Below are 27,052 nucleotides of genomic sequence, written 5' to 3'. Positions count from 1 at the left end.
TTCTGTGCACAGCCTGGGCGCTCAACCGTTTTTAAACACTGCTGTACTGCCTTCCCGGATTGTTTGAGTTTTCCTTGGATCGACGGAGTTGAGGGGAAGGGGATGATGTATTTGGGCCTCCCAGTTTGAGGAGTAAATGAGAGAAAGAAAACTCCTAGTGGTCAAAATCTAGAAGTGGGAACAGGGTTGCTATAGAGGGTTGTGCAGGCTGTGCACTGCACAACTGCTGAGGGTCTTCTTCTCAAACATGGAGTTACACTGTGTACACCCATTCGAGGTGGCCCATCTTGTACCAGAAGGAGGACCAGCTGGCTCATGTGGTCAGGGCCTCATTCTTGGATGGAGCTGGGGGGATGGGAATCAGTGGCCAGCTCGTATGTGGGAGTCAGAGCAAGACCTTACCACAAATGTCAATCCTTACCGAAATACTTAGACACCCCCCATACAGATAACTAAATCTAAGGGGAAGGAAGGAAAAGTCAAGGGGGTACGAGCCCCCAAATCTGTGGGCTATCTTACCTCCCAGATATGGTTGCCAGAAAAAATAGAGGACACACAGTTAAATCTGAATGTCAGATAAGCAATGAATGGAAAATATCCCCAGGGCTAAGATCAAACAACAAACAAAAAAACAATGAATGATTTTTTAGCATAAGTATGCCCCCAAATATTGCAGGGGGAAAATTACTCTAAAAAAAAATATCATCTGTTGAGGGACTTTCCCGCTGGTCCAGCGGTTAAGAATCCGCCTGCCAATGCAGGGGACATGGGTTCAATCCCTGGTCCAGGAAGATCCCACATGCTGCGGAGCAACTAAGCCGGTGCGCCACAACTAGTGAGTCTGCGCTCTAGAGCCCGCGAGCTGCAACTACTGAGCCCGCACGCCCAGAGCCCGTGCTCCGCAGCAAGAGAAGCCACCGCAATGAGAAGCCTGTGCACCACAACGAAGAGTAGGCCCCGCTCGCCGCAGCTAGAGAAAGCCCCTGCGCAGCAACGAAGACCCAGCGCAGCCAACAACAACAATAAAAAATCCTGTTTCTCTCACAGTCAAATTTAACTAGGCATCACTATTTTTCTTTGCTAAATCTAGCAACCCTACCCCCAGAGGGCATGCCTATAAAAACTCTTTGCCACCCACCATTGCCTGGAAATAGCTGTTGAAACAGCAGCTTATTAGGAGCAACTTTCACCCCAAGCCTTTTGGCTGCTGAGCACGAGCCAGGGTAGGAGGCCTGAGAGCACTCCCCCCCCCCGGCCATGTCATCGCAGTGGCCTCTTCCTCTCCTGGGGGCTCTGAAATCACCTGGCCTGGGTAAGAGGTTTCTCTGCAGGTGGGTGCCCAGCACGGCTCCTGTCCGTGGGGAGGATGGAAACACAGCCTCGGAGCCAGAGGATCTCACAGCACGGCCCACGCGGCTGAAACTGGAGGAGTGAATCTTGTATAAGGCCTGCACAGTAAGTCAGACCCTGTGACCCCCAGGAGCCAGGGTGGCCTCGGACTCTGGTGTAATCTCATTCGTCTGAGATGGGCTTGCCCTGGGGGTCAGGCTTGGGGGGCCAGTGCTCAGGTCAGGGGGGAGGCCCCTCCCAGGCTGTCCCCCTGGGCTTTCTGGAAGGCAGGTAGAAAATGAGGGAGAGCGCTCTGCAACCCTCGGTGGTTTCTATGGGAATGGCTGGCTAACCTCTTATGGGGCCAGAACCAAATGCACGTGACCAGTGGGCAGTGGAGCCAACCCAGCTGGCAGGACACTCACATGCACAGGAAACCTGGACAGAAAGTTACCCGAGGCCCAGGCAGGACGGACCTGGATCTGGAGCCTGGAAGAGCCTTGGCAGACAGCAGGAGGGTCTCCCCGGTCCCCCACTTCCCCCCAGCTCAGGACTGGCCACCAACTTCCCCACCCCTGCTCCCCACTTGGTCTGAGACCCTGGAAAGGGTGGGGAGGCGATGAGGGGCTGAAATGCCCCAGGGATGAGTCAGCCCTGTTTGAGCAGTTCCACTCTGCTAGCCCAGAGGTGATTGGACACCATCTGGGAGCCTCCCTGTGGCTCCTGAAGACTTGTGAGTCCCCTCCCCGTCACCCCAGAGTCCTGTTCCCTATAGAGGCACAGAGGCACCTGATCCCTGCAAAAGCTGTCCCGTGTGGGCCATAACCGGAGACTTGAGATGCCTTCTTCCCACGAGAGGGCCAGCCAACCAGGTTCTTGACTCTAGTTTTTGTTTGCACTTCTGATCCTTGTTGGGTGGAGAGGGGAAAGACGGCTCACAAGGGCAAAGCAGCCAGAGCTCCGGGCGGTCACAATTGTCACAATGGGTTTGTTCGAGGTGTCAGACCCTGTTGTTCTGCCTATTTAGACCTGCCCCACTGCAAAGCCAGATTAATATTCTCCTCTCCGACTGCCAACTCCTGGAGGGCAGGGACCCTGCTAATTCAACATGGGCTCCCGGGAGAGCCCCCAGAGGGAGAGGGCAGTCAGGGAAGGCTTCCAGGCAGAAATGGAACTATTTGAAGCCAGGGTTCATTGCGGGGAGGAGGAGGAAGGGCACTATCACACAGAAACAGTGAGATGGAAGGTGTGACACATAGGCAGACTCAGCAGGCAAGTAACCCAGGGCAGCTCAGGCTGGTGGAACTAGGGCACGGGCTGGGGGCTGGGGGTCTAGAGAAACGGCTGAACAGAGAGAGCATTCTGGAAATCAGGATCTGGACCCAGAGAGCCAGCCTTGCCCCGCCACGTGCTGCCGGATGACTTGGCAAAGCCACTTCACTTGCTAAGCCTCAGTTTCCTCATCTCTAAGATGGAAACAATGGCTGAGATGAACATCGCTGATCTGCGGGGTCCCTTTGCTCCCTGCCAGGCCCTGGGGTCCGCACGTTTACCGGCACTTCACTCATTCCCATGACACCACTAGGAAACAGGGGGCACCCTTATCCCCACTGTACAGATGGGGCAGTTGAGGCTCATGCAGGGTCAGAAAGATGTCCCAGGTCCTAAGGTTCAGGGTTCGAACCCAGATCCAGTGATGTGAGGCCCAGGTCTGAACTGCCCCTTGGATAGAGGGAAGGGGGATGCTCTTTGGGATATGGGCGCAGTTGTCTCTCACTCTACTTTTTCCTCCCTGGGGCGGCCATAGGAATTAGCACAAACTTGGTGGCTTAAGAAAGAAAGAGAGAGGAAGGAAGGAAGGAAAGGGAGGGAGAGGGAGGGAGGAAGGGAGGAAAGAAGGAAGGAAGGAAGGAAAGAAGGGAGGGAGGGAGGGAGAAATTTATTCTCTCACAGTCCTGGAGACCAGAAGTCCAAAATCAAGGTGTCTACAGGGTTGGTCCCTTCTGGAGGCTCTGAGGGAGAACCTGTTCCCTGCTCCTCTCCCGGCTTCTGGGGGCTTCCGGCTGATGAAGTTCAGGACATCATCCCCCAAAATATTGCACCTCGGCATGCTGAATACCTTAAGCAGAAGCAGGAATATCACCCTGACCTTGCCCTTCTTCCCTGAAACAGGTGAATAAAACTCCCATGGCAGAGGTGCCCTCCCTGTACCAGGAGGAAGGGAGACTTTCTTATCACCAGGGACGGGGAACTGGGGATTGAGAAATCTGAACAAAGTTTGTTAATCTCACCTTTTCCTAGTTATTTCTCCACTTACTACCCCAAACCCAAACCCCTTTGTCTTGTTCATTCTTCACACATTTACTTGTCTCGTTGTCTCAAAGGTAGAAAATCTTCCTGCTTTGGTCACTTCTGGTCCTCATTCTCTTGTAAAGACTCCCATGTCCAAGTAAAAATTCAACCAAATGTGTTTCCTTTTCTCTTGTTAATCTTTGTCCATTTAACTTCCAGACGCAGCCAGGGACCTTAAAGGGGTTGACAAAATTTTTTTCTTCCCCTCACGGCAGTCCTGGAGTTTCCTTGGCTTGTGGCTGTATCCCTTTAATCTCTGCCTCCATCATCCTGGGTACCTGTGTCCGCTCTTCTTCTTATAAGGACACTTTTCATTGGCTGAATTGTTACGGTCTCTCATTGGCTGGGCTGTTGCCGGGCGAGGAGAAAAATCTTCCTTCCTCCTGCTGGGGTAGTAAAGTAGTAACTTTCTTCCTGTTGTAGATGCAAGGTACATCTCTTCCTGTTTGGAGTCTACAGACAGCAACGTGTGATAGGACTTGAGAGCTCCACCTTCCTGCCTTCAACTTAAATGAGGTTTCATTTGGTCCTCAGGGTACTTGGGGTGATGGAAATGTTCGAGAACTAGGTAGTGGTGATGTTTGCACAACATTGTGACTGTACTGAACGCCAGTAAATTTTTTACTTTAAAATGGTTGATTTTATGTTGTATGAATTTTACTGCAATTTAAAACAATAAAAATATGGTAATTCCCTGGTGGTCCAGTGGTTAGGACTCAGCGCTTTCACTGCCTGGGCCTGGGTTCAATCCCTGGTCGGGGAACTAAGATTCCACAAGCCGTGCAGCGAGGCCAAAAGGAAAAAAAAAGCAATAAAAATAAATGAGTGAACTTAATTTGAATGATATATTTTTTAACCCAGCCTAACCAAAGTGTTATTATTTCAACATGTAATTGATATAAGAAGTTATGAATGAGATATAATATTTTACATTCTTTTTTCCACGCAAAGTCTTTGGAACCTGGTGTGTGTTGGACACTGCACCACAGCTTAACGCAGACCAGCCACATCTCAAGTTTCAGCAGCCACGTGGGGTTGGCGACTCTCTCGTTAGACAGCAAGGCCCCAGAAAGAGGCAAGCCTTCTGGCTTCTTCAGAGGAGCCACCGGAAAGTAAACCTTTCGCTGCAAAGCCCCCCCCCCCCACAATGTAACTTCCGTGTGTAATATTCTCATGGAGTCTCTGGGGTCTTGTCTGCTCTGGCCAGTCCTCCCTCCCAGAGATGGAGAGAGTGTAGGGGTGGAATGGAGACCCTTCCCCCAAAGATATGTCTACCCAGAACCTGTGAATGTGATTCTATTTGGAAAAAGGATCTTTGCAGATGTAATTAAGACTCTTGAGGGAATTCCACGGTGGTCCAGTGGTTAGGACTTGGCGCTTTCACTGCCGAGGGCACAGGTTCAGTCCTGGTCAGGGAACTGAGAGCCCACAAGCAGTGCAGCACAGCCAAAAAAAGAAAAAAAATCATTACAAAAAAATCGACTCTCGAGGTGAGATCATCCTGGATTATACAGGTGGGCCCTGTCAATTTACTGGCGTTCAGTACATTCACAATGTTGTGCAGGCATCACCACTACCTAGTTCTAGAACATTTCCATCACCCCAAGTACCCTGAGGACCAAATGAAACCTCATTTAAGTTGGAGTCAGGAAGGCAGGAAGGGGAAGCTCTCAATCCCTATCACACGTTTCTGTCTGTAGGCTCCAAACAGGAAGAGAGTTACGACTTTACTACCCCAGCAGGAGGAAGGAGGAGTTTTCTCCTTGCCCGGCAACAGCCCAGCCAATGAGAGACCGTAACAATTCAGCCAGTGAAAAGCCACTACACTTCGAACTCCCCGCTTCCTCCAATGGGCTCTTTGTTTATATCAGCCCTGCCCAACTCCCCCCCTTCTCCTCTGTGAAAGAATGTTCCTCTGCTTTGTTTTTCTGGACTTGCCTATATTTTTTGCTATAACACACTTGTCATGAATTGCAATTCTCTATTCCCCAATAAACCAAACCCATTTGCTGGTAAAAATAAATGGCTGTTTCATTTTTAAAGTCAACAACCAATTAGTCACTCCCCTCTCTCCCCAGTCCCCGGCCACCACTAATCTGCTTTCAGTCCCTATAGATTTCCCTATTCTAGTCACACAGCAGGGACTTAAGTGGCTACTTCATGCCAGTGGATGCCCGGCTTCCAGGACCTCGTGGAGTGTTACCGGTTGGGGCCAGGCAACCCCCCGCGCCAGAGCCAGGTCTGTGTGCTTCACTCCCAGCATTTTATCCAGCACCCAACTCAGCCCTGTCACAAAGTGCATGCTCAGTAAACATATACGCTGGGAGAAGGAAGGAACAGGGACCCCAGAAAGAGAAGCAACTCTGGGAGCCCCATTCTGCCCTGGGGTCTGAATGGCCTGGGCAGCAACTCAGTGGAAAAGGAGAGATGTGTGTGCGTGCGTGCGTGTGTGCCTGTGTGTGTATGTGTGTGGGTGTGTATGGTATAATTAAAAATATATATATATATTTGGTCTTTGCCCCATTCCTGGCAGAAAGCCCCTAAAATCCTTGGAATTTCCTCAGTGATAAGAATGTCTTTTGTATGCTAATGAGAACTCCAGGGGTCGGGGCTACAAAGCTTCAGGAGGGGAGCTGGTAGCCAGAAAAAACAGCCAAGTGATTACAGGGCGGGGACTTTCAGCCCCATCTCCTGAGAAAAGAGGCTGGAGATTGAGATCAATCACCAATGGCCAATGATTTAATCACTTGTGCCTGTGTAATCAAACCTCAATAAAAACCCCTAAATAATGGGGTTCAGGGGGCTTCCGGGTTGGTAAACACATCCATGTGCCCGGAGGGTGGCACACTCTCCCAACTCCAAGTGGACAGAGGCCCCTGTGCTTGGGACCCTTCAGACTGTATTTCCCTCTTCCTCTGGCCATTCATCTGTCTCCTTATAATGAACTGTAATACGTAATAGTAAGGATCGCTCTTTCCTGAGTTCTGTAAATCCTTCTAGCAAATAATCAAACCTGAATGAGGGATGTTGTGGGAACCCTCAAATCTATAGTCAGCAGGGCAGAAGTGCAGGTAGCCTGGGGATCCCATTTGTGGCTGGCGTCTGAAATGGGGGCCGTCTTGCGGGACTGAGTCCTTAACCTGTGAGGTCTAATTCTAGTTAGTGTCAGAATTGAATTGCTGGACACCCAGTTGGAGTGGGAGAATCAGAAGGTGTGTTTGAGGGATTCCTCTGGGCTTCATTGCATGGATGGGCTGAGAGCAAGATGACTTTGTTGCTGGTAATGGACACGGGTAATGCCCTTGCTTCCAGATGGATGGGGTATTTCTGGGGTGCTGCCCAGGGCTGAGAGCCGGTCACCACCCTGGGCTCAGAGGAAGAAGCTCCAAGGGAGCTACCCGGTGAAAGCCAGCAGCCCAAGGGCCCTGCATGTCACGTGAATGACAGGTACTTTGCTCCGTGGGTGAGAGGCTGCCAACGCAGCCCCCTTCAGGGGCCAGGCCAGCAACAGAAATAGGAGAAGTGAGTAGAGTGTAATTATAAGCACGGGGCATTCTTAGCTATATTTCACTCTCCCACTTTTGAAGGTGATATGGGCAGAGGGACGTTTCTCTTCTGTAAGAAAATCAGCAGCACGAGTATGAAGACGTAAGGAACCAATCCTCAGCCTCCTGTCTGGGAGACACACAAAAGGGAGCAGAGGGACTGGGGCAAACTGGAAGGCAGGGCCGTCTAAAGGGTGCAGCAGACACTGCCATCAGCGCGTATGATGCTTCTCCATCTGTGACTTTCTACCTGAGGTTTTTCTCTTGGGCCAACTGGCAGTGCCAGGGAGCTAATACCCTGGATGTAGGCTTCTACCAAGAACAGACAGGCACTGGCAGGAGACACCCCAGTTCCCTGGCCCCTGGGGCGGCGGACGTTCCCAGATGTCCCCAGTGGGATTGCACCCCAGCTGCCCACAGCAGTGACTGCTTGCCCACACCCGGCACCCTGCGCTAGCTCCTTCCTTCCCCGCCTCTCTCCCCATCTCCCATCAGTTCCTCCTGGGATCCCCTCCCTAATAAACTACTTGCACTAAGATCCTGGCCTCAGAGCCTGCTTCTGGGGCAACTGAAGTTTAGGTAAGGGACTGTAAGGGACCAACTGTTCCTTAGCTGCAGCCAGTGTTTGCTGGATGGGAAGGCAGGCCCTGTAGTGCAAGAACTTCCAATTTTTTTCAAAGAGAAACCAAAATCCAGACTTTCCTATGAAACCTTCCGAGTTCTCATTGCCAACTCAAGTTAAACAGTACAGAACAAAATAAAACAGAACGAAACAAAACATGTCTGTGAGCCAGCCCTGGCCCTCGACCTGCCAGGTCAGAGCTGTTGGTGGCGGGTGGAGGAGACACAGAAAACTCTAAGCAGCGGGGACTTGGTCAGAGGGGCTTTTTGGCAACCCGCTCAAGCGGCCTGGGTGGGGACAGGCGGAGGAGGCCCGCGGTGGGTCGGGCAGTATGGCCTGTTTACGAGACCCCAGCTGGAAGCATCTGGAAAGCCCTGCGTGGCCGCCCGTGGGCCGGGAGTAGACCCAGAGTAAACAATCAGTCCGAATGCTTTTCTAAACACGCAGACCCTGAGCTGCCCGCAGCCTCCCCGGGCTCGCCAGGCTGGGGAGAAATCCCAGGACCCCTCCGCCCGCCTGACTTCTAAGCTCAGGCCCAGGAAAAACAAACTCGCGGCGACTGGAGTGCCCCGAGGGGGCAGTCGTGAGAGAGCCACTTCTCGACTCCATGCCTGTGAACTCCTTTTTAATTCCGTGCAGATGGAGGAGGCTGTCTGTACAGATTTCCATCTCCCTACAATGCCCACTTCCTTCCTCTTGCAGAGAAAACAAAATGGGTGTCTCTCGAGATTGCTTTTGCCCCATTTCACATGGTTATTTAAAGCCATCGCTTTTCTGCTGCCTTCTCAGGATTTAAATTAAGAATCCAGGGTGTCGAGTACAGGCGGGTGATGTAAAATTTGGGTTCTGTGTGTTTATTGTTCTACAACCAGCCAAACCCTTCTGTGCCTCTTCTAAACTGTTTAATACGTTCAGTAGATTTTCAATTGGAACTATATTCCGTCGGGGAGGAGGAGAGAAATTCCTGAAAGTGGACCCTTAATGGGCTCCCTATGAGCACGTATTTCATATATCTTTAACTCATGCAATCCTCATCATGACCCAAATAGCTGTATAGCATTGTATGATTAAGATATCTTTTGGTTGCAAGGGACGGAAACCTACATCAGAGGGAATTTACATGTTTGAAAAGTTCATGGTAAGGACCTCAGACATGGCTGGATCCAGGAGCTCAAATGCTGTCATGAGAATCTCTCCATCTCTTCTCTGCTCTCTTCCGTGACTGTTTCATTCTCAGTCAGGCCCTTCTCTTATGGTTGCAAAAATGGTACCCAGCAGTTCCAAGCCTCCAGTCACCAAGCGACCCTGGTGGAAAGAGAATACCTCTTTCCCAAGAGTTTTAGCAAAAGTCCCATGACTGAATTTCATTGGTCCAGCTTGGGTCATGTGCCCATCCTTTGACCAATCACTATGGTTAGGCTGATTAAGCAAAGTCCCAGAATTTAGGACTTACTCCTCCAAATGGTGTGAGTCAGTTCCATAATACTGGGTTGCTCAAAAGATGTTAAGGAAAAACCCGAATGAACTTTTTGACCAACCCAATACTTGTGAGAAAAATCTCATTACTTTCCTAAGTCTGATGAAATTGGGATCTGATCCCCCTTACCAAGGGGGCAGGCTTTGGCCACTCAGAAGCTTGTTTCCCCAGATAGTTCCCACAAGCTTCTCCCAGATAGCCTGGTTCCATCCCCCTATGGCCCCAGGAGTAGACAATATCTCTTACCTTTGCTGCCAAATCTTCCCTTCCTAGCCCCACCCCAGGCTCTTGGAGCTGAGTTGTGCACATGACCAAGGCTGGCCATGGTGACTGCTTCAGTAATGAGCATGTGACTTAAGTTGAGCCAGAGAGGAAATGTATTGTATGATTTCCTATTCAACAAGAGGAAATCTCCACTAGGCTGGTGAGATGGAAGCCTGGCCTATGATGCACCATCTTTGCCAGCAGATGGTGAGAGCCCACCTAAGAATTAAGCCCCCACAAAGGAAAGCAGAGTCAAGAGACAGAGACAGATCCCCAACAACCTGCCTGAGCCCCTGGATCCAGCTGTTGCACTCCTGACTTTCCGGTGACACAGAACAATACATTTTGCTTCAATGTAAGCTAATTTCAGTGGGATTCTGTTATTTGCAGCTAGATGAATCCTGACTAATGTATGAGACTTCCAAAAAACCAAGGCCCCTTGATTCTCCACTAGCCCAAGACAAACACAGCCCTTCAGAATGCAAAGTTGGTCCTTGAGAGGGATGGAGGGAGGGAAAATATCTCTCATTCTTTTGTGATGACTCAATAGCTAAAAGAAGCCCTGGTTCATTTCTCAAGCAGGTTATCCTGGCTGACAAACATTACTCATTCCAGCCCCAACCAACCCTGAGGTTGGTGTGGCCCCAGAGAACTTGCTATACTCTAAGCCTCCACAGATTTTCCACATTCATGTGAAAAGCCTGTGTCATTGCTCCTTTCTCCTCCAGCTCAGAGTCCTGGGAGCTGGGTTTTCTAGAGCTCCAAGAAAACACCTTACAGAATGTCCAGCCAGATCAACACCCAAAAAATGCTTACAATGCCCAAGAGGCCACCGGAGATCTTGCCTCTACAGAGAACGCCCAGAGAAGTTGTTCTGGCCCCTTCTTACCGAGTGATGGGCTATAGCGCAGGACTTCAGAACCGAGGAGGCAGGTCAGTAGGGGCCAGACGAGGAGCCTCTGGCTGAGCCAAAGAGGCAAGACTCGTTCTGGAAGGACCTAGGGTGTACGGGAAGATTTTCAGTTGGGGAGATCAGACACGACTTCATCTCAGGTTAGGTTCCCAAGAGACGGAGCCCGAGACGGGGATTTGGGTGCACGTGGCTTTTTGAGGGGGAGGTTCTCAGGAGGAGGCTGTGTCATTCCCTCTGGGCTGGAGCGGAGCGTGGGTAAGATGGCTGTGAGTCACTGGCCACCAACACTCACGGCAGCTGGCACACAGCAGCCTGGTAAAGAGGATTTGGGCAGCCCCATCCTTCCTCCTCAGGACCACACACCTGCTTTCAGGGAAGGGTTGCACCTGGCGGGGATGGGGATTCACCAGTGATGGCATAGCGCAGTGGTTGAGAGCCCAGAACCTTGGGGGCAGGCAGAGCTGGGTTCGAATCCGGGCTCTGGGACACCTCAGGCACCCATCGGAACCTGCAGAGGTGCGCAGCTCCCAGGACGAGGGCGGATGAAACATGATCGTGTGTTAGGTGCCCCTCCATCCAGAGCCCAGCACGTGGTGGGTGCCCCACAAGTCTCGGCTTTGTACACATCTCTGAGTGTCCCGGGCCTGAGGGCCGTGGTGGAAGTTCTGGGGTGTATGGGGGGTGCGGGGGGTCTTCCTGTGCCTTCCCAACACCTACAGACACTGACTGACCTACGTGTGCCAGGCGTTGCCAGACCCCTGGCTTTTGGGGTGTCTAAACCTTCTCTGTTGGGGATTCCTGGCTCCCCACTTTCCTTCCCACTCTCAGTCCCTCTGGGTGGGGAAGTACCCTGATTGGCATGAGAATCAGGTCTGGAACACAAAACTGGAGGGGGGTGGGGTGATTCTAACAGAGGAGCAACTCAGTAAGAGATGAAGGAAGTCTGGTCTTAGTCTTGAACCAGAATTGCTTCAAATCCTCCAATGACCCCTAAGACCCGGAGGACAAGTCCCAGCCCCTCGTAGGCCATGCTCAAGGGGGAGGCCTCTTGGGCCTCTTGGGCCTCAGTGCTCACCATGGCCCCCTCCTGTACCTTGGCTGCTCAAAATACCTCTCCCATTGTTCCACATGCTCCTGTCCCTGGGCCTTTGCATGTGCTGTTCTCTCTGCCTGGAATGCCTTCCCCTCCTTCTCCAGGGCTACTTGTCCTTCTGCTCTGGCCTCAGGCCTCCCCTGACTCCAGGAAGCCTTCCCTGACCCCGGCTCCTGTGGGTGGGCCCCTCCTTCCTGTTCCCTTCCCACCTCCCCACCCTGTGCCATCTCCCTCCTTGTTCACTTGCCTCCCCAACAAGACGGAGCAGCCCAGAGGGCAGCTGTCAGCCTTGACTGACTTGGTGTTGGCTGTGCCAGATACAGTGTAGATGCTCAGGAAATGGGTGTGGCATGAATGAATGAAAGCCAGTGAGTGGGGTGGGCGGCCCCCCTTGGCCAGTGACTAGTCAGGTGCCGCCACAAATTATATCCACTTATGTTGCACCAAGTAACACGCTAAGCCAGTGACACTGTCCTCTAAGCTGACTTTGACCATGGTTTGTGACAGCCAAACATTCCCAGATATACTTACGTATAATATACACCCCACCACCACCAAATTAAAACTGGCCATTGCTTTGGATGCATGGGTGACAGGTACCATCCCACGAGTAGAAATAGCCATGATAATAACAATCATTGCTGCTCTGGATGTACCCAGCTCGGCTAAGCATCATCTGAGTATTTTTATTATTATTTTCCCTGTTTTACGTTTGTGGAAGCTGAGGCCCAACACGGTTAAAGTTACCTGCCCACAGCAGGTGGTGGAACAGGGATTAAACAGAAAACAAATGACCAAGCTACAGTTAACTGTGCACCGCATGGGGCGGTGGTGTATCAGTTTCCTGGGGCTGCTGCAACAAATTACCACCAACCTGGCTTAAAACAACAGAAATGTATTCTCTCACAGTTCTGGAAGCCAAAAATTTGGAATCAAGGTGTTACTGGGGTTATGCTCCATCTGGAGGCTTTAGGGGTGAATTCTTCTTGCCTCTTCCAGCTTCCGGGGGGCCCCAGGCACTCCTCGGCGTTCGGCGTCATCACTCCCATCTCTGCCTCCATCTTCACATGGCCTTCCCCTCTGCGTCCCTGTGCCTCAAATTCCACCCCCCCCCACCACCATCTCCTTTCTCTTATAAAGACACCAGTCACTGGATTTAGGGCCCATCCTAAATCCAGGAAGATCTCATCTCAAGATCCCTAATTTGATGACATTTGCAAAGACCCTATTTCCAAATAAGGTCACATTTACAGGTACCGGCGTTAGGATGCGGACATATCTTTTAGGGGGTTACTATCACTGCACTACAGGTGAGCAGGAACAAGCCATCAGCTGCCCCACCTCCACGGGGCTGAGAAAGATGAGGAGGGGGGCTCGCCCAGGGAGAGGAGGAGACGGGCACAGAGATCAGCAGGGACAGAGAGGCCACCAGGCTTCATTCCCCACTGGAAACCCCATTTACAGAGGAGGAAGCGGCCAGGGAGGCTGTGAGGCCACACAGGTCCCACTCAGGACAAATAGCTGTCTCTGACCCTGTGATCCCTGGAGCCTCTCTGGACCCTGTGGGCCAGCATTCTGGCGCATGGGGTCCCTTGGACCGGTCTTGGGGAGGCCTCGCCAAGCCAGACCAGGATGCTGGCCGGAATCCAGGTCCAAGGCAGACGCCGCCCAAGCCCTGCTTTTGGTTCTGCAAATGCCACCGGCCCTGCTCCCTCGAGGATGGAGAGTCCGGCCCCTGTCCGCATGACCATGCTGTGCCCTCAGCCCCCACCAGCGGTCGGAGTTTTCCATGCGCCTCCCCGACACCCAAAAGGCTGAATGCCTAGAATTCTGCAGGAATTCCCACAGCGGCCCCCGCCCCCTCTGGGTCTCCAGTGAAGGAAACAAAGGCTCTCTGCGGCTTGGGGCCGTGGATGGGGGAGGCCCAGGGCAGTCACTGGGGCTGACATTCCTGGAGGTTTGCTCTTAGACAGGAAAGGATGGCGCCAGAATGGGCCCTATAGATGTTTGCTATGATTATGATATAAACACACAGGTACGTATGAGGCTACGTACCTACACGTAGAGACACATGTAGAGAGACATATGTAACCCCGAATAAAAACTCACATGCAAATAGATACACAGATACATGGGTACCTACGTGCACACACACACAGAGGCACTCACACACACGTACAGATATACACACAATATAAAACTGGATGCACGTAGGCCACACGCAAGCGTGCACACAAAGTGATGCTCACACACGTACCCACATGCGTGCACACAGACACCAACCCGCACAGGGGGACCATCCCAGCCAGCCCTGCATCTGGCCCACTTCCTTTTCAGTACTTCCCCTCCCCCAGCTCCACCACTCCATTGCCCAGCTGTGTATAAGACACATCTGGCCGTGGCCATAGGCACCGGAGTCCTTCCCTGACTCTTGAGAGGCGCCTGTGTCATCTCTCAGGTTATAACATGCTGTCACACACAGGCTGGTTTCTGTCTGTCTGACCAGACACCCCACTGCTGGGCCCAGAGTCTGGTTTCAGGACTCTCAGCTGCACAGCCTGGGACCCTTCTCTCCTCCATCTCCCTGCATCCCCCTCTGCTGGGCCCCATTTCCCAAAGTGGGAAACGAAGCCCAGGTCCCAGCAGCCTCTGACCCCACTCCTCTCCCCACTCCTCTCTCTGTCTCTCTCTGTCACACACACACACACACACACACACACACACACACACACACAGGGAAAACAGATCACAAACCCAAACTGCAGTAGCTCCCTCCCACCTCCCTCATCCAGATTAAGGATCAGTGTCACCAGGGCGACACCTTTTGCCACCAGTGCCCAACCCCTGACCCTGTAGATTGAAACCTTTTGTCTGTGGGACCACAAAGGGCATTTCTGACCCAGGACTCCTGGCTTTCTACTCTCCCAAGGCCTGTGCTGTGGGCCGGCCCCCAGCATTGCCACCCTGGGAAGAGTGGACTCGGGGCAGCAGCGCAAAGACCGTGGGTGCTTCTGGAGAGGAAGCAGGAGGGCAGGGAAGAGCTAGACAGCGAGGCCATCCAGGCGGGGTGCCCGTCCTCCCCGAGCCTCAATGTGCTCGTCTGTAAAGGGGCTAAGAACAGCACCATCTGCACTGGGCGTTGCTTGGGGCTGCCCAGGCTGCGCCCCTCCCCACGCTTGAAGAAATTTCCACCTTCATGGGTCTCAGTGGGAGAAAGCCCTGCTTCCCACTGGGGACCCTGAGGATGGCAGCCTGGCGTTTTGTCAGCCTCCTGGCAGCTAGGATGGGGGCACATGCCCCTGGCTGGGGCAATCAGTACACAGGTCCCAGAGTGGCACTAGTGCCACTAAGCAATAGGGATGGGAGCTCCACCACAGGGACAGGGTGGCAGGGACACCCACCCCTGGGGCCAGGCCTGCAGCCATGGGGCAGAACCCCATCTGAAGTTTCCAGGCATAAGTTTGCTGCCCACTTTCTAGACTGTAGTCAGCACTGGGGCTGAGTTCTCCAGTTTTCTTCCTGTTCCAAGAGATTCCTTTCAGCTTATATCAGCCGGGTCTGTTTCTGTTGCTGGCTGCCGGGTCCAGGGCTCATCACGGCCCCTTAAGACTGCTGTGGGGAGTGAGTAAAACAATCCAACCTGCTAGCCGGTCACCTCAGCACATCACACTCCCTCTCTGGGCCTCAGTCTCCTCAGCTGTAAGATGGGCTGATAATAGTTCTCCACCCACTGTGACGTAATAAGAAATAGATATTTGGTCTCTGCCCCCAGCTCCTGACACAGAGCTCCTAAAACCCTTGTAATCTCCCGAGTGATAGGAGAGTGTTTTGTTGTAATGAGGTGGCTCTTGGCAGGCACCCGGGGTGAGGGCTGGTCACCAAAAAGGCCAAACCATGATTAGAAGCTTGGAGCTTTCAGCCTCACCCCCATCCTCAGGGAAGGGAGAAGGGCTGGAGATTGAGTTAATGATCCATCATGCCTACATGATGAAGCCACGATAAAAATCCCCAAAGTATGGGGCTCGGAGAACTTCTGGGCTGAACACATCCATGTGCTGGGAGGGTGGTGAACCCCATCTCCATGGGGACAGAAGCTCCTGTGCTCAGGACCCTTCCAGACCTTACCCTGTGTATCTCTTTATCTGGTTGTTCATCTGTATCCTTTATCATATCCTTTCTGATAAGCTGGTAAATGCAAGTGTTCCTGAGTTTTGGGAGCCATTCCACCAAATTATCAAACGTGGGCGGGGGCTGTGAGAACCTCTGACTTTGTGGGCGAGTCAGACCGAAGTAGGGGCGCTCTGAGGAACTCCTGTGGCTGGCATCTGAAGTGTGGGCGGTCTGCAGGACCGAGCCTGTGGTCTGATACCCAATTCCAGGTGGGTAGTGTCAGAATTGAATTGAATTATATGATACCCGGTTGGTGTCTGGAGAATTGGTTGGTGTGGAGGAAAACCCCACATATTTGGTGTCAGAAGTGTCGTGAGTAGACAGCTTTCTTTTATCCTCATGGGGATGGTGTGAGGATTAAATGAGATAATGCAGGAAGAATTTGCCATGGGTAGCATTTGCCTTAACACGGTAACAGCAATGATTTATTTGGTTTTTATGAAATAAGAACGGAGTGGGGGTCCTCAAATTCAGAGAATCTGTAGATCTGGATAGGAAAAAAATTATGTTTTTGTTTTCACTAGCCTATAACTGAAATTTAGTGTCTAACTTCAGTTCCTGAGGTAGCAACATCCATGGACCTGTGACTTTGTCACCAACAAGAATTGCAAGTATTTTTATATCCTATGACTGTCATATATATAACATAGCTGGCTTCTTTTGTAACCTGTGTGGGGTTTTTTTGCATTGAAAAAGACTATTCTGAATATTAAACTTAGTTATTAAAATACATGCCAAAAAATACATGCCAAACTGTTTAAAGGGACGGGTACTGATGTTAGCAACTTATTTTGAAATTTATCAAAAAATAAAATAAAATGGCTAGATAGAGTTATAGATGGATGGAGAGGTAGAAAGATGGAGGAATGGAGAGATAGAGGGATGGAGGGATGGATGGATGAAAAGATGAGTAGAGGGATGGAGGGATGAGGGATGGATGGATGGATAGATATAACAACATGCTATCTAGGTGTTAACTGCTCAAGTCTTTCAACTTTTCTGTATGTTTGAACATTTTCACAATAAAATGTTGGGAGAAGATTTCTAAAAGAGAGAAAAGGATGAAACCGAGAAAGAAAAAGACATTCAAAGCCTGAAGAAAGAAAGAAGACTCATCTTAAAGATCATCTTTATCATTGAGTCCTTATCAAAGTCAGAGTATACAGAGAAGAAAATGAACAAAAGAAGCACCAAAAGCAGACACATAATGCAGGACTTAAGTAACTGTAACATTAAGGGGGGAAAATTAAGTTTTCCCTATAAAGAAAGTTCAATGTCTAGGCTGTATTGTCCATGTGATGCCCACTGGCCACCTGTGGCCACTGAGCAGTTGAAATACAACTGGTCAGATCTGAGATGTGCTGTAAAATATACACCGGATTTTGAAGACTTAGTACCAAAAAAAGAGAATGGAAAATAGCTCTGGAATATTTTAAAATATTGATTACATGTTGAAATGTTAATATTTTGGATATATCAGATTAAATACAATATATTGTTAAAATTAATTTCCCCTGCTTCTTTTTTTTTTTTAAATGCAGCTATAAGAAAATTAAGATGACATATGTGGCTAAATTAGTTATATTTCTACTTGGTAAGACTGGTTTAAAGGAAGTGTCCACTGTGAAAATTCTGAGTTTACCAAGCTGCATGCATTTCTCTTATGCTTCTAGAATTATTCTTCTTTCAATGGTTGACCAGACATGGATACGCCAAGGGAATAATTGTTGCCCTTTGCTTACCTTTGGGGGAGTACCTGCTTTTTCCATTTTTCTTGTGGTCTGTACCTCTGGGAGATACGATGTCAAACTAGTGTTTAAGATATTTGGAAATAAAATAAAATCTTTATAAAATAAAAATATTTTTTAGGACTTCCCTGCTGGCGCAGTGGTTAAGAATCTGCCTGCCAACGCAGGGGACACAGGTTCGAGCCCTGGTCTGGGAAGATCCCACATGCCGCGGAACAACTAAGCCTGTGTGCCACAACTACTGAGACTGCACTCTAGAGCCCGCGAGCCACAACTACTGAGCCTGCATGCCACAACTACTGAAGCCCGCGCACCTAGAGCCCGTGCTCTGCATCAAGAGAAGCCACGGCAATGAGAAGGCCACGCACTGCAAAGAAGGGTAGTCCCTGTTCGCCGCAACTAGAGAAAGCCTGCATGCAGCAACAAAGACCCAACGCAGCCAAAAATAAAAATAGATAAATAAATAAAAGAAAAAAATTTTTAAATATATTTTTTAGAAGAAATATCCAGTCTTAAATCAACAGAAATAAATTCAGGTACATCTTTCAGAACAAAACAAAGCATGTATTTGGAAGGGGTGCCTGGACCCCAGAAGGGTCCTCAGTGAATCAGGATGTACGAGCTGGGTCCCCTGCCCTCCAGCCCTTTGAGAATCACGTGGTTTCTGACCAGGATCTTCCTGTTTTCAGATGATTCTGCCACAAACAGACGGTCATCACAAAAACATGAGGCACCATGTGACAGTCGCCTGGCCCTTCTCGTGGGCAGTGGCCCCTGCCCTGACTGGGGCAGGCACAAGGTTTGGTCCCTCTGGGCCCCGCTCCAGAGTAAGGAGACCTCGGGAGGAATCTGGCCAAAGTGACAGTGGCGCCATCCTCTGGCCAGAGAGCGGCATGGAGCTAAGTCAGGTTCTGAGCACCCTGGATATTTACCCCAAAGGCAGCTTGGGAGGGGGGATACCTGGGCTCTGGGAGGTGGGGCCAGGCAGGGTCAGCCGTCACTATTGTCAGCAACTTATTGCGAGGCATTTCCTGGATTGGGGCTCCTCTTGTACTGCTCACCTCTCCAGGCCGGAGCCTTTCTCTTCTTTATTAACATATTTTAAGCATGTTCCAGGTGCTGTCACCAAACATCATCTCATTTCATCCCTACTCATCCTTGAAGAAGGAGCTATCATCACATTTCCTAATTCACTGATAAGAAAACTGAAGCACAGAGAGGTTAAGTGACTGGTCGAAAGTCACACAGCTCAGGACCCACAGTCTCGACAACCACTCTGTGCTGCCTCTTCGCGGAAGGGTCAGAAACCCAGGTGCTCCATTCCAATAAACCAATTCCTTCCAGAGAGGGTACAGTACTGCTCACCAGCATCTCTACCCAGGAGAGCTGCTCCTCCCCCAGGTGCCCCACATCCTCAGGGCATCACCACCCACCAGTCACCCAGCCAGACACTCAAGCCTGACAACGCTTCCTCCGCAGTCATAAGTGTCTCTGGCGTCAGGCCCTTTCTCTCCAACCCTTCCCCTCACTATCAACTGTGTGACCTGGGGCAAGTCACTTGACTTCTCTGTGCCTCAGTTTCCCCATCTGTAAAATGGGGATAATGATAGGTCTATCTCATAGAATCATCATGAGGTCAAAGTGATTTTTGTTTGCTTGTTTATTTTGGCTGCATAGCACAGCTTGTGGGATCTCAGTTACCCAACTGGGGATTGAACCCGGACTATGGGTGAAAGCCCAGAATCCTAATCACTAGGCCACCAGGGAACTCCCACAGTGATTTTTAAATTAAGAAACACACACACGCACATAACACTGTAAATCAACTGTACCTCAATAAAAGTTAAAAAAACCCAAAAAACAAAAACAAGCAAGAAAACCCCACATTGTAAAGCCAACTATACCCCAATAAAAATTAAACACACACACACGCACGCACACACACACATATATATAGGGGCTTTATCATGACACCTGTCACACAGTAAGAGCTCAGCACTATTTAACTATCATAATTATCATCTGCATCCAGAGCTCAGCACAGTGGATGGGACACCAGAGACCCCACAGCAGATGTCTGGGAGGCCAGAGATGGTTTCCTGGGAAATGCAATCATGTCCCTCCCCAGCCAGGGGTCTTGTGGTGCTGGCCCCAGGAGCCCGAACATGAAGCACGAACTCCTCAGGCTGTCCCATGAGTCCCCGCTGATGTCACCTGCCCTCTCCTGCCCACAGAGCTCCCTCCAGTGAGCTGCTGCTCCCCTGCCCTTCTCCCCACTCCCACCCCCAACGCCCTGCACAGCCGGCTCCTTCTCATGCTTCAGGGCTCAGCCCACATCCATGCCTCTCTGCCCCAGGTCACAGCACAGCCTCTGGGCCCCACAATTTGTCAGTTTGGACCTGCTTGTCTGTTGACTGTCCCCCCACTGGAATGTCGGGCTGTAAGGACCCGGACCTCATCAGGTGCTCACAGCTGGATCCCCCCAGCAGGCACACCTGGCAGGTGCGTCAACAAGTGTTTGTGGAATGACCAAATGCTGGAATCAGTGAGGGAACAAATGGGGTCTGGTCCCAACGCTCATTTTGCAGCCTGGGAAGCCAAAGCGGAGATGAGGTGACGTCACAGGTCACATACACGGTGGGTGGTAGAGCCAGACTGAGGTTATTATTATGAAATATTTCATAAGGACAAGGGGGCACATGCCATGCAGACAGAGCTCTGGACGACTTCCTCTTTGATTTGCCACCAGCCCTGGTGACACAGGCAGCTGAAGGCTCCACGAATCACTGCCCTTCATCCCAAGCACAGTCACTCCTGTGCCAGTGGAAGGACTGGCTGCGAGGTCTTTTCATTCGATGCTGGGATGGGGGCTCAGGATGCCCCCTCTGGCAGGTCACAAGAACCCCCCATGGGACGGGAAATTACGTCTTAACAGCTGAGTCACAGCCGGGGTGTAGAATGGCATCGCTGGTAAGCGTGACTCCATGACATCCATTCCAAACTCATCCCAGCCTGTTTCTCCCCTCCACGCAGCTCGGCTGTATTCAAGTCGGCTCACTGGCAAGATGCTGCCACGGAGGAAGGAAGCAAGCCCAGAGAGGACAGAGCTGGTTTGGGGTGGGCAGCCTGGACCCTTGTCCCTTGTGGAGGGAGAGAACCAGGTCATGATACCCAGAAGAGCCAGGCCCACTAGGTGCCTATAGTGCTGAGTCCTCACCTCCACCCTCGTGAAATGGGCAGAACTGTTATCTCCACTTCACGGATGCAGAAACAGGGCTCAGAGAGGTTGAGGGCTCTGCCCTGGGTCACACAGCTGGCCAGAATTACCTCAGGGCTGGAACTCCAGAGCCTTACACACAGCGTTCCAGCTGATTGCAATCCACACTCCACCACGTGCCAAGTGTTTAGAACACGTCACTGCCTTTAGTTTTTTTTACAACAAACCTATGAGCTACGTGCTATTGTTAGCCCTGTTTTACAGAGGAGGAAACTGAGGCTTGGATAAAGGAGACCATTTGCCCAGAGTCCACAGTGGGGGGCTGACAGGGGTGGGATTCGAACCCAGTGCGTCTCCAGGGCGCATGAGCTTCCCTCTGCACCCGACCTCCTCCTTCATCATCGACTCTTGGCTTCTGCACAGTTGGGCAGGAGCTGGCGGGCTGACCCACACTGTGACCTCTGGGCCAAGGACACGGGTCTGCAACCACCTTCCTGCCCCAGGGCTGCTTTCTCAGGCCTCCAGCTCTCCCAGCATTTGTGTAACTGGTCATTTTATTCACTTGTTTGGCCTCCTGCCTTAGCCCTGCCTGATCCCCCATCCCCAGGAGCCCCTTTGAAAGAGTAAACGGAGCTGGAATGAGGGACTGACGCTGAGGGATGGACAGATAGCCAGACAGTCTGGAGGCAGATGAGGACACAGCCGAGGGACTCAGACAACTACGGTGAGTGTGAGAAAGCAGGTGATATACACGTGAAATGCTGGCGACAGATGTGAGCAAGGCAGATAAAGGAACCTGGGTCACTGCAGAGCAGAACAGAAATAAAAATGCTGATTTGTCACCAGCTGGACACGGCCCCCTGGAGGCTAAGTGTGTGACTTTTAAAGAAATACCCTGAAAAATGGGTCTGGCTCAGCCGAGAGCCTTGGAATCCTTTTTTTTTTTTCTAATAGCCGAGATATAATTTACATACCATACAGTTCACCCATTCAGAGTGTACATTTCAATGATTTTTAGTATATTCAGAGTTGTGCAACCATCACACAGTCAATTTTAGAACATTTTCATCACCTCAGAAAGAAACCCCGTACCTTTTATTATCACCTCCCTGTTCCTTGTGCCCACTCCCCATAGCCTTAAGCACCCACTAATCTTTTAGTCTCTATAGATTTGCCTATTCTGGACATTTCCTACGAGTGGAATCATGTACTTTGGGGCCTTTTGTGTCTTTAGCATCATGTTGTCAAGCTTCACCCATGTTGTAGCATGTAGCAGTACTTCATTTCTTGGGGAGGGATAAATTAGGAGTTTGGGATTAACAGATACTACTATATATAAAATAGATAACCAACAAGGACCTACTGTAGAGCACAGGGAATTCTATTCAATATTTTGTAATAACCTAAAATGGAAAAGAATCTGAAGAAGAATATAGATATATATAAGTATAACTGGATATAAATAGAATATAGAATATATATAGGTCACTTTGCTGTATACCTAAAACTAACACAAAATTGTAAATCAACTATACTTCAGTAAAAAAATAAAAACAAAATACTTCATTTCTTTTTATTGACCAATAACGTTTCGTGGTACAGATACACCACGTTTTGTTTATCTACTCATCCGGCTGACTGACATCTGGGTTGTTCCCTCCTTTGGTATTACGAATAATGCCGCTACGGACCTCCCTGTACACATTTCTGTGTGTTTCTGCTTCTCTTGGGTCCACACCTAGGAGTGGAAGTGCTGGTCATATGGGAAAGAACCTTGGAATCTTCTTCCAGATTTAGAGAGCCTCCATAAACACACAGGCAAGAAATTCTACAAATAATCCCAGCACATCTTATGCAGGCTCCCTGCATGCCAAGTCCTGTTCTATATTCACTTGTAGAATCTTCACAGCAATCTACTGATGAGACACTAGTATTACCTCCATGGTACAGACAACGAAACTGAGGCATAACTCTGCCTGGCTCCTGAGAACCTGCTCTTAACACTAGACCAGAACAAGGTTTGTGATGGGTGAGAACAAGACCAAGGGCACCCGTGAGTCACACCCCGAGGACCTGAAGCAGTGGCTTCCCCTCCCTTCCTGGTGTGACCCCAAGGGACCAGCATCTCCCCCCGGGGAGGAGCCCACTGAGGGCTCCCAGGCCTAGCCACACCCCTCCATCCTGGCTGAGACTTTTCAAAGGAGGGGAGGGGGTGGGCTGGGGGAGACCTTTCCTCTGCCATCAGTGAATCTGACCACTTCCCTCTCCCCTCTCCCCCCACGTCGGGACAATGGTCACAAACTTGGTCCAAAAGCATTTAGTGAGCACTTAATACATGCCAGGCACTGTGCTGTGCACAGAAGATCCTGCCAGGAGCAAAACAGACACAACACCTGGAGCTGACACTCTGGGTGCGGGAAAGACAATACACTGCATGATAATAAATATATACGGCCCCCATAGTAGCGGGTCCGTCCTGGCAACCAATGCACGCACCCCTCCTCTGTCGCAGAACAAAGGACCCCATTCCCTTCCCACAGGGGACGGGTACAGCAGTGGGGTTGGCCAGGTGCCACGTGACGCACGCACACACTTAAGCAGGGCAAAGGGGCACACATTGGGTCTGAAACAGGAAGGACATCCTCACACAAGGCGATGAGGCTGAGGGGCCTCTTTAGTTCCTGGTAAGGAAGTGTTCTAGGCCCAAGGCCACTCTATGAGGCCAAGTCCAGGTTAAAAGACTGCACACTCAAGACCCCTTCCCAGCACGAGGCAAGGCAGATCAAACCCAAACATCTACAGCTGGAGGGAAACGTAGAGATGAGCTTAGTCCAGGGTTTCTCAATATCAGCCATATTGACATCTGGGGCTGGAGAACCCTCTGCTGTGGAGGGCTGTCCCATGCACTGTAGGGTGTCAGCAGCATCTCTGCATTCTACCCACTAGATAACGGCAGCGCTCCCCACCCTGCAGCTGCAATAGCCATCCAAGTCTTCGGGGTTACAATCACCACCCCCACCAGTTGAGAACCACTGATCTAGATAAACCCTGTCCGATTACAGATGGGGAAACAGAGGCCGAGAGAGGTTAAAGATCAGAACAGCTGCCACAGACTGGGCATCTACCTGGTGCTGACCCGACGCCAAGGGCTTTAGATGTTATCATCTTGAATCTTCAGCACCATCCTAGGAGCAAGGCGTTACCACCTCCCTTTCACACATGCAGAATCTGAAGCTCAGAGAGGCCAAGAGACTTACCCCAGGCCACAGAGCAGGTGAGTGGCCATCAGAGCCGGGCATCCCTGACTTGGGGCCCAAGCGGTCGCCTCCAAGAGCTGAAGGTGAGCTTCACTGAGGGAGTTTTGGTAAACAGGCAACAGTTGCTGGCAAATTCTTTAATTCCATCTGCTGACATGTCTGTCATCAACTGCAAACATCTGTGGGTTTCCACCGGGGTCCGCTTGACTCCTTCCCGTCCCCGTGGTCTGTCAGGCATGCGCAGAATGACAGGTTTCGGAGCTGATGGGCCACCTTTGGCCCGTGTTATCCCAGGTCTCAGTGGGCAGGTGGCCCTGGTGAATATGTAACCATCTGTCATAATAAAATCATAAGCTGTCAGAGCTGGATGCAGCCTCAGAACGTACCTGATTCAGCACCTGTGTTCTCCAGGCAGGAACTGGGGGCCCGGGGGGTGAGGGGAATACCATGCTCAAGGTTACACAGGGAGCTGGGGCGGGGCCAGAAGGAGGACCAGCTGAGATAGAATGTGCATACTGTACAATTCACTCTCTCACAGCGTACAGTTCAATGGCTTATAGTATCTTCCTAGAACTGTGCAACCATCCTCACAATCCATTTGAGAACACTCTCATCACCCTTCCCAAAACCATTGGCAATCATCCCACCCCACCCTCGTTTTCCCCCAACTCTCCAAGCTCCTGACAACCACTAATTTCTGTCTTTATGGATTTGCCTATTCTGAATGTTTCATGTAAATGGAATCATACAGTCTCTGGTCTTTGGTGACTAGCTTCTTTCACTTCGCATAAGGTTTTCAAGATTCATCCGTGTTTGTAACAGGGCTGCATTCCTCTTTAAGGCTGAATAATATTCCATTGTATGGATAGACCACATTCTGTGTGTCTGTTCCTCCACTGATGGACATTTCCATTGTTGCCCCTAGACTGTTTTCTTGGTAACTCCCATTGATTGAGAGCTTCCTATGTGCCAGCCTGAGCACCTGACTTGCAGACAGATCAAACAGCCCAGGAGGAGGCAAAATTTTTCCCATTTCACAGTCAGGGAAACCGAGGCTCAGAGGAGCCAAGGGACCAGCTCAAGGCTCCAAATCAGAGGTGTTCTCAGAGGTCCCAAACTGGCAGCCTGGGGGCCAACATGAAATGCACTCTGGTTTGGCCTGAAAAGCATTTCATAGTTGCTTGAATTAACTGCAAACATTTGAAAGTTCAGGTTTTTTTGTGTTAAAAAAAAAAAAAAAGGTATTTCTAGCTTCTCTTGAAAAAAATAATAAAAATCACAACATCTAGCCACACAGGGCCTGTCTTTCCCTTTCCAGGAGTTTAGAGACAGCTGCTGAGAGATGTGCTATCCCTCAGGACAGGACTGTGCTCTCTCCCATCCCCCGGCCCACCTGCTGGGTTAGGGTGACCCACCATCCAGCTTGCCCAGGACTGTCCCAGTTTTAAAACTGAAGGTGCAGGGCCCAGGAGACCCCTCAGTCCTAGACAGGCGGGATGGCTGGTCACCCTAATGGCCTGGAAGCCCCATCACCTGTCAACTCTGCCACCCACCACTCCCCCCAAGAATCTTACACTATAAGTCACACATCAGCTTTGGTCCAGCATCTGGTGTTCTCAGCTGTGGTTTTCTTCTACCATTTCTCCCCCTGACCACATTCTCCAGGCCCCAACTTCTCATGCGTCCTGGGCAAAATGAGAAATAAAAAGAGCCTGAATTCTTCATTAACCTGGACTTACTCCATTTCAACTCTTGTCCATTCTGAGATGGAGGCCTTCCTGCTGTTATGAACCTCCTTTCTTTTATGAAACAATAGGGGAGGGGAGGTCATTGGTGAGGTTTTTAATGTCTTCATTAGGTAAAATAAAAAGTTAGCCATCTCATGTCCAACCTCAATTTTTAAAAATAAACTTTAAATTTGAGAAGAGTTTTAGATTTAGAGAAAAATTGTGAAAGGAGCACAGAGAATTCCATATAGTCATATCCAGCTTCCCCTGTTATTAACATTGACACATTATTATTTACTAAAGTCTGTGCTTTATTCAGATTTCCTTAGATTTTTCCTGAAGTCTTTCTTCTGTTCCAGGATCCCATCCAGGACACCACATTACATGTAGGTTCCTCTGGGCTGTGACAGTTTCTCAGACTTTCCCTGGTTTTTGATCACCTTGACATTTTTCAGAAATATTCGTCAAGTCCCTCAACTGGGATTTGTCTGATGGTTTTCTCATGATTAGAATGGGGCTGTGGGGGCTTCCCTGGTGGCGCAGTGGTTAAGAATCCACCTGCCAATGCAGGGGACATGGGTTCGAGCCCTGTTCTGGGAAGATCCCACATGCTGCGGAGCAACTAAGCCCGTGTGCCACAACTACCGAGCCTGCGCTCTAGAGCCCGTGAGCTACAACTACTGAGCCCACGTGCCACAACTATTGAAGCCCGCGCGCCTAGAGCCTGTGATCTGTAACAAGAGAAACCACTGCAATGAGAAGCCCACACACCACAACGAAGAGTAGCCCCCGCTCGCCACAACCAGAGAAAGCCCGCGTGCAGCAACGAAGAACCAACACAGCCAAAAATAAATAAATTTAAAAAAAAAAAAAAAAGAATGGGGTTGTGGGACTTCCCTGGCCGTCCAGCGGTTAAGACTCCACTTCTACTGCAGGGGGCACAGGTTGGATCCCTGGTTGGGGAACTCAGATCCTGCATGCTGTGCGGGTTGTATATTTTGGGAGGAAGACTCCAAAGGTGAAAGGCCATTTTCATCACCATCATATCAAGGGTACGTGCCCTGAAGATGGCCTATCATGGTTGGTGGTGACCTTGATCACCTGGCTGATCGAGGTAAATAATTTGGAATTCTTTTGTGTGGGAAATTCATCTCTCCTCCAAATTAAAAAAACTATCTCATATATATATATATGATATATCTATTATATATATGATATATATATATATATGATCTATATATTTTTAACTTTCTATCAGCAAAGCCCTAATCCTGGCTTCACCACTGCAGGCTCCAGCTGGCCATATGGGATTTGCCAGAGAGACACAGAGCCCCCTCT

At 50.3% G+C, this 27,052-nt stretch overlaps 1 protein-coding gene across 3 annotated transcripts in view; it reads right to left on the bottom strand.

The window, feature by feature from the left end:
* Nucleotides 1–27,052, bottom strand: part of LITAF (lipopolysaccharide induced TNF factor) — a 111,388-nt gene that overhangs the window by 54,153 nt on the left and 30,183 nt on the right. For 2 of the 3 annotated variants that reach the window (XM_081256614.1, XM_081256613.1), the window contains 2 exons: nucleotides 25,562–25,672; nucleotides 23,988–24,320 (listed from right to left, as the gene is read on the bottom strand). The gene's annotated coding sequence lies outside the window, so the exon portion shown is untranslated. Of the gene's footprint in view, nucleotides 1–9,571; nucleotides 9,592–23,987; nucleotides 24,321–25,561; nucleotides 25,673–27,052 lie in introns of those variants that run through there. The other variant, XM_081256611.1, reaches the window with a different exon arrangement.

Source organism: Mesoplodon bidens (assembly GCF_964165515.1).
Source record: "Mesoplodon bidens genome assembly, chromosome: 15".
NCBI classification, from domain to species: domain Eukaryota; kingdom Metazoa; phylum Chordata; class Mammalia; order Artiodactyla; family Ziphiidae; genus Mesoplodon; species Mesoplodon bidens.
Note: the sequence above shows the minus strand (reverse complement) of the source record. Positions and strands in the feature narration are given on the sequence as shown.